The 14,134-nt window shown below is 41.1% G+C and overlaps 1 protein-coding gene across 1 annotated transcript in view; it reads right to left on the reverse strand.

Moving 5' to 3' along the window:
* The window catches only part of LOC145423009 (protein NLRC3-like), a 192,825-nt gene that overhangs the window by 162,045 nt on the left and 16,646 nt on the right, over nucleotides 1–14,134 (reverse strand). The gene's annotated exons all lie outside the window — the stretch shown is intronic.

Consider the following 14,134-nt stretch of genomic DNA (forward strand, 5'->3'; position numbering starts at 1 on the left):
GTGCTATGACAGCATAACTAAGGGCTGACCTGAACCAGCCCCAACTATAAGCTCTATAAAGAAGTGAAGTCTTATGCCAACTCTTAAAAGTCTTGACCATGTCCACCTCCAAAACTCATAATGGACTTTGGAGGTGGACAGCTATCAAGCTCCTCACAGAGGAGCAGCTTGACAGCTAAAAGCTCCCAATTTAGTTTAGTCCAAATACATGAATTCAAATTGAGGTGATAACTATTTATCAACAGTATGAATGTCTGTTCCCGTCCAACAAAGTTGTTACTACATACCATGTTGAGCAAGGCTTCCACTTGACTTTAACTTCTTCTTTGTCCTGAAAAACATGATATAAACAAACAATTAATTCAGAAAGACATGCAGGTTGCATACAAAAAGGAGCCTACAAACATTTGTGTACTGTTGAATGGCTCAATATATTATACAGTTAGTTTACAAAAATATAAGAACCACTACAATGCTTGTACTGCCAGCATCGAGTGCATGTCAGCAAAGCAACACTGCTTACATTGTGGCTCACAAGCTCCACTCCTTTTCATCAAAACCAAAATTTTATCTACATTCTGTTTTTTACACTTTAAATCCCAGTTAGGTTAAATATTACCAGTAGCTTTTCAGATAAAACAGTAATAAAGTCCTAATGGTTTCATAAATCTTCATATTTTTTTTTCATATAAGCATCGGGGACAAGGCTGTCTTGCAACTGTTGAGGTCACTAGTGTGCGCCCTATTTCTTCCAGGATCACTCTTCATTTGTAGGTTTTAGTGGACTCCTACTACTGTGAAGTGGTTTTCATGGGACAGGGGCTTGTATTCCAAGATCTGGGAGATTGTAGAAATGAGCAGTGATGCCCTTCTTGCCATCTTTCCAGAAATATCAGTGATCTGGAAGCTGTTAGGCTGACTTACAGCAGCAGCACTTTCTGCACCTGCAGAAACTCCAGGACACATTTACTAACAGTGTTTGTTGCTGTGTGTGCTGCAGCTGCAGCTTTGAATTTTTTTTGAGAGCTAATATTTTGGCTTTGGTGTCTTGTTATGAAATGTACAAGAGTAAGAGTGTTAGCATGTGTGTCAAAGCTACGTTTGACTGGGAAACTCAAAGCTCAATAACCTGTATCAACAACAATTCACTGCAGCCTGTGTAATATTTGATGCATCATAATTTATTCCAGTCTATCTTGCAAATACATGTTTGCGTTGCAATGTCATGCACAACACACACAACTATTAGAGCCTTAAGATCAAACCTGCGTCATTCTTTTGGTCCACTGCAGTGTAGCAGTCAAACAAGGAGAAGTGAAGTGGCCCCAAATGGCCAGGATAGAGATCAGAGGGTTAATGCGTAAAATGCATAAAAATATTATTGATTACAGGATAATACATTAATGTTAATATCAACAATAAGCTTTTTACTCTGAAGTTACAAGTATAAACAATGCTGTTGCATTTACACTTACATTTTTTACTATAAGTATGGAAACAAGTGAACAGCATTTTATAATAAGTTTAACTGGAATTCTGTACACTGAAAAACAAACAACAGATAAAAAACACAAACAAACAGCCAGTGCCTTCATCTGTCCATTAAATGTCAAACATCGCTTTGACCTGTAGTCTCTGCTCGTCAGCACATGCTTTTAAAAAGAGCTCCATGTCCTCTGCAAACTGAAAAACAAAGAGGAAGAAGTCCCTCTACACAAAAACACTGTGGATGACAGGCCAGGCAAACATCTATTGACCTGTTTGAATGCCTCCTCATCATGTGAGCCTTGAAGTTTTTTTGTAAGAAGACTAAGACCACAGTGAGGACGTTTCATTTTCATGGACTTTCCACAAGCCCCAGTTTCATTTAGCACAGAGGGTGGAGCACATGAATGTTCTACCCAAGATTCAGGAAATGGTTTAGATGCTGGAGACGAGACATGGAGAGGGAGACGAGGCTCCACGGAGAGTTCAGTGGGGAGCAGTCCTGAATGCTGACATGACAATAATTGCCTTGCCATATCCCCACGCTGTATGACTGTCATGTTACAGAAGGGCAGTGAAAGTGCACCGGCACATCATTTTGTCTGTAAGAGAGAAAAAAAGAAAAAACATGTAATTTAAATGTAGTTGTATAGAATGCAGTCAGTTTATCTAACAATCAGATTGTACATATTAACAAAAATATCCAAGCTGTCCTCAATAATGAAAGCAAAATGGTGTGGATCACAAGAGCTGTCAGGAAATGTGGTGAACAGGAAAAATATTTAATGAAAACACTTTTTTCTCTCGCTGATGAATGAACTGAACTGTACAATGTGAAAAATAACTTTTAAGTCAACAAAGACCTGCAGAGGTGCTGAAAAGAAGTGCATATTTATGACTTTAACTATGAGGTATATTTAATACCAACATACCTTTGAAAGGCAAAGCACTTTGAATGTGTCCATTTATATGCTGCTCAATCTTTGCCCTGACAGCAGGGCTAAAAGTGGGGCACAGAGGGCAGTGAAACAGCCAACACGTGGTGCATTCCTGCAACTCTGGCCTGGAGGCAGAACTCCAATTTGATATTTGCATCTAAAACAGAGAGAAAAACAGATAAACACCATATACACATTTAAGTTCAGGTTTTAGCAGAAATAACACGTTACAGTTAGCATGTAAGAGATTTGGGAGAAAATTCTTTACAAAAACATAATTTACAAGAAACTTTTATTTGTGACATACGTATCTATTGACATATAAAAGACAATTGAACAAAGGCTAACTAACATCTTGGCAATAAAGCAGAATAAATAGAGAATATTAGTATTTATACATACATAAAACTCTCTGTGACGACCTTTACAATGTTTTTGCAGGTGGAATGAGAGACATGAATAAAGTGCAATATGCAGTAAATGGAACAATGTGCATTGATGTTACAGATCGTGAAAAGTAGTGAAGTGAATTTGTTCATAACAAGCAAAAATCAAATACGTTTGAAACTGACCACTAAATGCTAACCAGAGGTGTCAAAAGTGCACATTCTTACTAAAGTTTAGATGCCTCGGGGGTCTGACCGTTGTTGTAGCGCTAACAAAGTGCCAACGTAATCAGTGTAAGCAAACTAGATGATTCCTACAATTATATAATTATTAACGGCAAATTTAGACATGAAAGACTCTGTAACAACCTTTACGATCCACTTGCAAGGTTTCCACAGTCGATGGCTGTATCCCAAATTCAGGGTCTGCAGCCTTAAAGTTCGCAGCCTCAACGGTCCATGAACTCTGAACATCTGAACTCTGAAGCATGAACTCTGTGTCAAAGATTCAAGTTGCAGTTATTTATATTTCCTATCACCTTAAATCTTCACTCAAAGACAATATCTGTGACAGTGTGTATATAGATGTATCATATATAAGAGAGAAATATTGTTATTTTAATATGTTGGCATTACTTAATGTGGCTCAGTGCTTACATATATGTGTAAAAAGCAAATGTACGAGCTGTGATAACTGTGTCTGATAGAATGAAGAGTAGACTGATAAATGAAATATTCCTTTATTGGGTGAGAAAATCAGACCATGTCATAACTGCTTTAAGTCATACAGAATAGACATCAGAGCCTTAAACAGGCTGACTTCTGCTAAATGGGTCAAACTGGGCAGAAAGTCTACAAACACATAACATCCTTATAGAAAATGATGTAACACTATAGATCAACTTAGCTCAGAATATATAAAGCATATAAACAATCACAGCAATATGATGCAACAAACACAGCAGTGCTACTGATCCAAAATACTCAAAGCTTCATAGAACTGAAACAAACATTTATTTTTAGCTCCATTCTGCTGCTGATACAGACTTTAGGTTTCTGAACATTAAACTTGTTGCTGCCTTTCATAGTGTGTAACTTGAAGGCCCTGAGTACTTTCTCCCACACTGAAAACACTGGGAGGATAACATTATTTGAACATTACCTAATAAGACTGATTCAGGACAGACAGTTATGTTAAACTTTTCTAGCAGTCCTTCACAAACAGGGAACAGTCTGTCTATTCTCTCCATCTGTCAGCTGCTGCTGGCTCTTCCTCCTCCTCTTCCTCACACACTGCTGAGTTTGTCCTGGTGGATCATCAGGGCTGCAAAGCCTCACAGATGATGTGCAGCAGTGGGTCCCTCAGTCTGTCCTCACTCTGGACACTTGCAGTCGTCACACATGGAAATCAAATGTGTGATAAGGTGCAGGATTCAAACACAAGTGTGACTTATAAATACATGTTCATACTTTTATTCCACAATCAGAGAGAAAGAAACAGAGAGAGAGTGCAGGACCATAGCTGGACTCGCCATCGGGCATACCGGCCATTTGCCCGGTGGGCCGCTGGCGATTTTTTGCTGTTATGGGCCGATCGATTTTTTTTTTTTTTTTGGAAGGGTATAAATAATGAAAGGTGTTGGATTGGCCAATTGGTCATGATCGACTCTGGGCTGGACCAATTACAGCCGAGGAGGTCGGATGCACCCTCCCCCTTGTTTAGCAATCTTATAGACGAACTAAAGAAAATGGAGAACAAAAAAAGGAAAGAAGGTGCAGAAAAAATTAGGGCCAAAAAGAAACAAGCCCTTCAGGCAGACGCTGCCAAATGTGTAAAAATAACTGAATTGTTTGGCGGTAGCTGTGGCATAGCTTCCACAGATTTAGCAACATCAACAAGTGGTGGAGGCTAGCAGGTGGATAAGGGAAAGGGGAGGCAAGAGGAGGAGAGACCCGAGGCGGCCGCCGGTCATAGTGGCAGAGGAACTGAACTTCAGGTAAGAAGTTATGACCTGCTGTCTATCTGTGTCAGATATAAACCAAGTTTAGTTGTAGTTTGTTTTCGTTGTGCTGACTTTTTACAGTCGCTTAGAATAACTGGTACTAGCTAGCATGACGGAGTTTATATACTGCTGGGCGGGTGCTATGAAGTTACTGATAGTAAATTTTATTTTATGCTTAAGGTTAGTTTCTCAAACTCCTCAAAATCTTAACAAATTGTGCCAATCCTTACATGTTGCACCGGCTGATTTATCATCAAAAGTGGAGAAGTCTGTGACAGAGGAGACAGAAGAGCAGCAGAGAGAGATGGAGCAAGAGAGAGAAATAAAAGAGCAGGAGATGGAGATGGAGAGATGACTTTATGTCATCCATGAGGGATGCATTTGACATATGTTTCACATATTATAGCCCAACAAGTTACTTATAGCAATTTAAATACGAGCAATCACTTTTTGGCACAACACCGGCTATTTTTTGTGTTTCTTTTTATCGCTCTGTAACTGAGTTCAATTGAAAGCCTGCATGTGCTAGTACCTCTTGCCACAAGTTCCCAGAATCCTTTGCGGTTTTACCCCTGAATGACGTCACATTTTTGGTGGGCCGGTCTCTAGTCAAAATGCCCGGGCCGATTTTTTGTCCCAGTTCAGCCCTGTGCAGGACAGACAGACAGGTGACAGTCTCAGGTGTACACACTGCTACACAACAGCACCAGAGAAGGAGGATTTAGTGTTTGTGTTATTACGAGTGCTAAACAAGAAGAGTTCCAGATGGTGCAGTGGACACATGTGTGACTGCTGTGATTAAAGCATCTTTCTTTCAGCTTAACGAGTGAACCGTCAGCTCGTTCAAACACACGTTAAAGTCCGTTTGGCTCGACACCACCGAACAGAGGCAGCAATATAACACAGCTAACATTAACAGTGCAGTGAATCCTGCTTGTGCCGTGATATTCAGCACTGCAAACCGAGCAGCATCACTGACTTTCAGCTTGTTGTGTTTGTGGATAAATGACTGACTTTAATTATCCACAAAATCATCACATTCTCTGTAGGATTAAGGTCGACTATTGAACAGCGTATATTTTAAAGTAAAGGCTTTAAAACCAAGTAAACGCTGAAAGTACAAACATCACTAATGTCACATAACTTTGCCAACATGTGGCCAACAGTAATGTTTTAATGTTCTTCATTATTAAACATTTGCACATAAATAAGTGACATAATATTCAGTACTTACTTCTGAAAGTTTACTCTTCAGCCGCCCCTCTTCCGCCGTTTTCTTTCGGCAACATTATCCACACCCACCGCCGCGCCGTTCTCTCAGAACTGAAGAAACTTCTTGGATAAAATGTCTTCAAGAAATTTAAAGCAGTTCAGACGCTTTTCTTTCCCAGCTCCTCAGACTGTCCACCCTGTTAGCTTCGTTAAGCAGCCATGAAGAGTAGAAGGCCAAGTATGAGTTTCAAACAATAAACACATTTATTTTTAAACCCTGCAAATAAACAACATTAACATCAAAAGTTTTACATTTCCTAAATGTATCCCACAATCTGAATATAACACCCACTTCCCCACGTTTGATCCGCTGTGTTGTCCCTGAGTCCTTCTGATCCTCAGCACTTTCTATCAGGAGACAACGCACTCAGGTCCCATCTGACGTTGTTCACTTGATGTTCTGAAGCCCAGTACGGACCTTAACACGGGCTCCATGTGGACACATTAGATTAACTGTTTTTTAAGACCAGTTTCTTAAATTACATGACGGTGTGATTTTTATTTTGTGCTTTTACTGCAGAGAGAGTCTCTGTGGAGGTTGGATGTTCTCCCCGTGTTTGTGTGGGTCCTCTCAGGGGACTCTGGCTTCCTCCCACAGTTCACAGACATTCAGGTAGTGGGGTTAGGTTAACTGGTGAATAAGTGTGAGCGTGAACGGTCGTCTGTCTCCTCACCCTGTGTTAGCTGGGATCCACTCCAGCTCGTACATGCCCGTCAGGCACCGTCCTCATACCTGTTCTGGTAAATCCAGTCCTGGAAGACACAGCTCACCTGGAATCTGTGTTCATGTTATAAAATGTTACATTTCATTAGAAGTTGGTTGTATTCCAGTTTTATGTTGCAGTTTTCACTTTTGAAAGGGAAGGTTAGTCCAGCTCAGTCAGATGCTGAATGCTCTCTTTCAGTACGTTGTTGTATTAAACGATGACTCAGCAGACGACACATTGTAGCCATGTTAAAAATCATGCAACAGACCCTTGGTCACGATGTCGTTGTGGGGATGTCTAAAGGCTGGCTTCCTTCTAATAACTGTAACAAGTGTTTATGGCGCTCCTTGTGATGCTGGGTCAAAGTTCAGCCTCTGAAGACCTCGACGTGTTTGAAGTTATCCACAGGGTGCGAGGTCCACTTCAAAGGTGTTCTATGTTAGATGTTGGTCAGGTTAATCAAAATGGAAACTGTTGAGTTTACACATTAACCAACATGGTCCAGCACTAAACATCGTAAAGCCTTTAGTTTTTGGAGAGAGGATGCTGCCATCAAATTCAAAATGGGCAAATATTTTTCTTTAAATGTTTCATTTTCTCACTTTGTTTAAAATACTGGTTTATAGGATTTGCAAATGATTGCATTCTGTTCTTAATCATATTTAACACAGCGGATCAAACGTGGGGAAGTGGGTGTTATATTCAGATTGTGGGATACATTTAGGAAATGTAAAACTTTTGATGTTAATGTTGTTTATTTGCAGGCAGTGGCGGTCCTAGCCTGTTTGGCACCCTGGGCGAACAATCCCTCTGGCGCCCCCCCCCCCCACACACACACACACAGACACAAATCCTTACACACATTAACATAAAGCTGCTGCACACACACACACACACACACACACACAGAGAGAGTATGCATTGTATGCAGACGGCTACCAAACAGCCATCATAATTCGTCATACAATGAGAACAGGACAAATCAACAATTGACAAGGACTAATTAATATTTAAATCTGTAACATAATGTATTGTTTGGAGTTTAGTCTGTTACTGTTTGTTTTTTTACCATTTCTTCTTGGAGCAACTGTAACCCACATAATTTCTGACTCACTCTGATTCTGATAGTTTCAGGATGACCTGCCATTATCCAATCACACATCTGCTTACCTGCATCTTTTGCTCGTTTCTCCTCCTCTTCTTTTCTATTTTTTCTAAGTTGAGCACCATGATGGCTTTGAACTTTTCTTGTCCATCTTCCATTGGTTTTAATTTTGCACTCCAGTATGAACACAAATCCCCCAACACAAGGATCACCACAACATGATCTAATAGACCTACACCTTAGTTCACAGATTCACTTCATCTAGGGTGCATTTCTGAGATTTCACACAACCCAGGATTCAAATCATGAATACATAATGGACTTGGATTTACAACATTATAAATGAAATGTGCTCTTTTTGGAAGCAGCAGGGGCCCCCTCCCCTCAAACTGTAAATTTAAATTGTTATTGATCCTTTACCCCTGGTCCTAAAGTGTATATTTATTTTCTTACTCTTCTTATTGTTTGTTTACTTGCACTGCTGTAACTGGAGCCTCGTCATCTCATATCTCTGTATACTGGACTGTCTGTAGCGGAGATGACAATAAAGTTTACTTTGACTTTGGCAGCGAGCAGGCGCACCGAGGGCTCTTGCGCTCACTTTCGTGTATAGAATTTCGAAAAAACATTGGTGCAAATTATAAGTCTGTATCATGATGCCTGGTGTTTTTGTGTTTGTTGGTTTGTTTTTATTTTTCTTTATTTTGTGAGTTGGTTATTAGATGCTGCTCCAGCCGGTCAGACTCATCTGGCTAACCTAACAGCAGTCCTGGCCAGGCTAGAAAAATATGGATTGAGAGCAAACAAAAACAAATGTGAGTTCTTCAAGGATGCCATTGAGTATTGTGGACACAAGATCGACAGACATGGGCTCCACAAAACCGAGGACAAAGTTGAAGCAGTCCTGAAGGCACCAGACACTAAAAATGTGAGTCAGCTACGTTCATTCTTGGGCTTAATTAATTATTACCACAAGTTTCTACCAAACCTTTCAACAGTCCTGCACCCGCTGAACTCTCTGCTGCAACAAAATGTCAAATGGAAATGGACAAAAAACTATGAAGAGGCATTTAATTTAGTTAAGTTAAACAGCTCATTACATCAGAGGAGGTTCTGACACACTTTGACCCCAAGCTACCACTTCGCCTCGCCTGTGATGCCTCACCATATGGCATTGGTGCCGTGCTATCTCACAAAATGCCTGATAGATCCGAACGACTACTTGCCTTTGCCTCAAGGTCCCTAAATGCAGCCGAGCGCAACTATACGCAGATAGACAGAGAAACACTCAGTCTAGTGTGGGGAGTGAAGAAGTTTAATCAGTATTTATATGGACGACACTTCACCCTGATCACAGACCACCGACCGCTGGTGTCCATCTTTAACCCTCAGAAAGGTATTCCAACCATGGCTGCGGCACGCTTGCTTGGGCTTTGTTCCTGGGTGCACACACCTACACCATTGAGTTCAAAGGGACAAAGCTACATGGAAATGCAGATGGACTTTCACGTCTTCCACACATGCAACCCACCGAAGAAATGACTGATCCAGCTACTGTGTTTCATGTTACACAAATGGAACCCCTACCTGTCACAAGTGCTCAGGTGAAAAGAGAAACGAGCCAAAACACAATCTTGTCAAACGATCTTACTGTGAATGGTTGGCCGTCCTGTAGTGACACTCAGTTCTCTGCGTACTCCACCCGCAAAGACCAACTATCCGTTTGCCAAGGATGTGTCATGTGGGGAACTCGTGTCATCTGCCACCCAAACTACGTACAAAGGTACTGGACTCACTGCACGATGGACATTTGGGTGTTAAGATGAAAGGTCTTGCTAGAAGCTATGTTTGGTGGCCAGGCACTGATTGTGAAATGGAGAATATGGCTAAATCCTGCATTGTTTGCCAGCAGACGCTGCGCCAGCCTCAAACAGCACCTGTACACGCGTGGGAGTGGCCATCCGCTCCATGGCAACGCATTCATATAGACTATGCTGGCCCATTTATGGACTAAATGTTCCAGGTTGTGGTTGATGCCCACTCAAAGTGGCCAGAAATCTTCCCTGTAAAGGAAGCAACAGCTGCCAGCACGATCAATAGTCTTTGGTCACCGTTTGCTCGCACAGGTCTGCCACAACAGCTCGTAAGTGACAATGGTCATCAGTTTACTGGAGAGGAGTTCCAGTGTTTCCTTGGGAGTAACGGCATACGACATATCACTTCAGCTCACCATCATCCTGCAACAAAGCTGAACCAGCCAGTCGCACAGAGGGGAAACCGCTACAACAGAAAATTGACAATTTTTTTACTGTCTTACCACTCATGCAACAACTGGACACACACCTGCAATGCTCTTCATGGGATGAGATCTGAGATCACATCTAGATTTGCTGAAACCAGACATTCGCAAGGATGTCCAAGATAAACAGTCTTCCATGGTGGAAGCAAAAAGAAACAAAACTAGGTTCGTCAATGTTGGACAAAGAGTTCTCGCCAGAGACTACAGAGACCCAAGTCAGAAATGGCATTCTGGCACGATTCGTTCACGGACCGGACCGCTGATATACACCATAAATGTTGGAGCCAACTTAGTCTGGCGTAGACATGTTGATCAGATTCTAGATGCAGAATGTCACGTGGTTCCAGAGCAACCTGAGAGGACACATCTACACCTCAAGATTCAGAAGAGTTTGCCCTCGCTTCACCACCTGAGGTTCAGGGTTTACGTGAAACCACCAATGTTCAAACACCTGAACTTTCCACACAGAGCACTATGGACTCTGACCAAAAAGGCAGACATTACCCTGAGAGAAATCCCAGAGCACCTCAGAGACTGAACTTATAGGTTTCCAGTTCATTTTGTAAGGAAAGCAGTTAAAATGTTTAAGAGGAAACAACCTACCTCTATGTTGTAAATCACTGAGTAGGTGTCATATTTCAGTTTAAGTACAATCTTATGCTTATGCATAAGCTTATGCTAGACGAGTCCAGAAGTACAGAAACCTTGTCTACAGGGTTGGAGATGAAGTTCTTCTCTTGAACATGAAACGTGGAAGGAAGGGAGGAAGACTTGATCCAGATTTTTCAGGACCCTACACCATTCAAGACATCGCTGGCAAATGTGTGAGATTAAAAAAAACACGGAAGGAGCAACTTTAAGAAATCACTACAGCATTGACCATATCAAGCCATACAGAAGAAGCCACCATGTAAATATCAGTGACAATTAAAAATACCCAACTCGCAGTCAGACGGTGAACAGCAGCACAGACCTGAAGATGCCTCCCTGCCATCCTACTGCTAACCCTCAGTGCCAGCAAAGTCCAGAGGATTCATTATGCACCCAAAACGGCTGACACAAGGAGTTTAATTGTGTTCCAGGACCAGAAACGCGTGAACAAGAACTTCCCTCCCGGAAACAAAGCTTAGAAAATGAAGGTGACATAGTGAACAACTCTTTTTGACCCATTGGTCATTTGTTGCCAGTTTGGCGTTGCAACTTAATTGACTGTTGCATGACTTTGTTTGCATTTTGCAGTCTTCAACTCATATTGGATATAAAGAAACATGCAACGTGCACTGAGCTTGTGGAAGTCTGGAAATGGATCTGCCTGTCAGTAATTTTCTATTTTGCCCACCCGCTGTACCTTTCCTATTTCTCTGCGTGTAAATGCATGCCTATTGTATTGACTTTTTTCCTGTTGTGGCCCGTTGGCCTTTACCAAGCTTATCCACTACAAATCTCATGCATGCCTGAGCTAACTTATCATATTTTTCTTTTAGTAAAGAGGCTATGGCGTGCAAAGGATACTGGGCGCTTGGAGGCAGCTGTTGGACCATACAAGTTATTGGATTCCTCTTTTCGAACACTGCAGGGGTCACGGTGGTTTCTGATGAGGTAAGAGAACTTATCATTATTGAGTCTGATTTCGAGGTTCTGCTCCTTCTGAAGTATTTGCAGTGCAGAGACCATTAATAGTTTAAAATGTGCGGGTAGGTGGGGGGGGGGGGGGGGGGTCATTTACCTACTAATTTTGAAATAAAAAAAAAACCTATTTACTGTTCTCTAACATTTTTGTATACTTGTGCAGAATGCTGCACACCTGCTCTGTTCAGTAGTTGCAAGCTCGTTGTTTTCTGGGCAGTTCAGATGCCTCAACTGGTATGTTGAAAGCTCAGAAGTGGTCCAAACAGTTGACTCCTTTCTGTTGCTGAGGAAAGAGTTCGGTTCCTTTAAAGAAGACTATATTTGAAAACACCCTGAGACGCATGGTACCTAAGTAAATCCAAATTACTCTGCACTTCCAATCCCACAGATGAAGTTCCCAGTTGAAGACGTGGCTGTGCCCTGTGAACTTTGGTACACACTGGATTCTTGTGGTATGTGTTCATTTTGTTATTAATTTGCATAATTTGTTGTGAAGCAGTTTCTTGCACAAAGTGTTATTTTTAAATAAGTTTTCAGTGGCACAAACAATTGTAATTTTTAATTTAACTTTTTCTTTAGATTGTCAACATTTCTGCACAGAAAATACTGCTCATAGACCCCATGGGAATGAAGGTGTTTATGACAGGAAAATTCTGCGCAACTGGAGGTATGTATGATACTGAGGTGTTATTCTTAGATTAAAAAAAAAAAATCTTGTTTCATTACAAACACTTTTGTTCAACTAGGAATTTTCTGAGGATGAGAGGGCATGAAGACACCATGGAGTGGCAGTTACAGACTATGCAACACAACAAGCGACAGGATTCCTGCAGTTGTGGAGTTTTACTGTTAAAGGTAACCCTTATTCAAATGATTCAGTTTCTTGTTAGCTAGAATTAAGACTTTAAGTGAATTTAAGTGAAGTGAAAGTTATTTCGGTCAACAACAACAAAGATGATCATTTTACATAGAAGTACTTAATCATACAGTAACTGAAAAAGGAATAGGCTGAAGCCTTGTGGCTTATAATTATCCTATCCTTTACCTAATTAAGACTTTACATTCTAATTATGATCAATCTCACAGTTTGCAGAACACTACCTTGATTTTGGAGAGGTCAGTGAGGTGTCAACCACTACAGAGCCAGTTGTGCTGGAGCGAATGCAGATAGCTTGCACCCTACTTGAAAATCGAGGTAAGTCCAGTAAAGTCCTTATCACGTTAGTGCGTACTTCCAATTTAAATAGTGCTTTTCAAACAGCACAGTACAAATAGTGCTCTTCAAACACTTTCAGATAAGACCCTTCTCAAAGTCTAATTTAGACTAATTTTCCAGGAAGTATATTTGGAAAAAATGTACTATTATTTTTTAATTATTCAATAAATAATGTTTGATTAAAACCTAACTATGATTGTGTTTCAGGGAACGCTGAGGACTACTGCATTGTTTGCTCCATGTTAGATGCTAACGCTGACCGCAGCATGATTGAAATGGTAAAACAAAACAAAAGAAACACATAAGTCTTAGTATCATTACTTGCCAATCATAATTAAAATGTTGAGTAATAGTATTCACCAAACAGAATATGAGCCATTTATTTTTCCTTTCCAGGTGCAGTGTGAATCTTGCCAAAGATGGGCACATTTTGCATGTGAAAAATATAAAGAGAGCAACCAAGAATATAAATGCCAAAAATGTAGCCAGAGTCAGACAGAGACTGTGCAGAGACTGTAGAAGGACAGAGCAGCAGCAGAGCAGTCCAGATACACTGATGATCCTCTGTCAGATCCAGAGGGACACACAGGGATGATGCTGGACTCTACATTGTGTCTGACAGTGGAGCTGTTCTCAGAGCAGTTCACTCTGCAGCACTGACAGTCATCTGCACTTCTTCTCATTCCTCTGTCAGTCACTGCTGGATGAAGCTCTCCTCTCCACCTCCCAGTAATATGGCCCAGTCAGAGCGTCTCTACACACAAGCTGCTGCTGCTTCAACCTCTCTGGATCATCAGGACACAGCTCCTCCTCTCTCAGCACACACACCGTCCTGTTTACCATCATCACCTCCACCTGCAGAGAGAAGAAGGAAGAGCAGAGGAGATAAACGAGTGTTTCCAGAGACTCTTCATCAGCTGTCAGTCAGTGATGCAGCACATCCAGTATAAAGAGCAGCAGGGACTTCAGTGCTGGGACTGTACTAGGACTCATTGTTGCTTCACTTTTTCTAATCTTTGGATTTTTATTGAAGTTGATGAAAATGTTTTTCCCTCCTAGTTTGAGTTTGGACTTTCATTCATTAGAAGAACCTT

This window comes from Astatotilapia calliptera, chromosome 3 (assembly GCF_964374335.1).
Source record: "Astatotilapia calliptera chromosome 3, fAstCal68.1, whole genome shotgun sequence".
NCBI lineage: Eukaryota > Metazoa > Chordata > Actinopteri > Cichliformes > Cichlidae > Astatotilapia > Astatotilapia calliptera.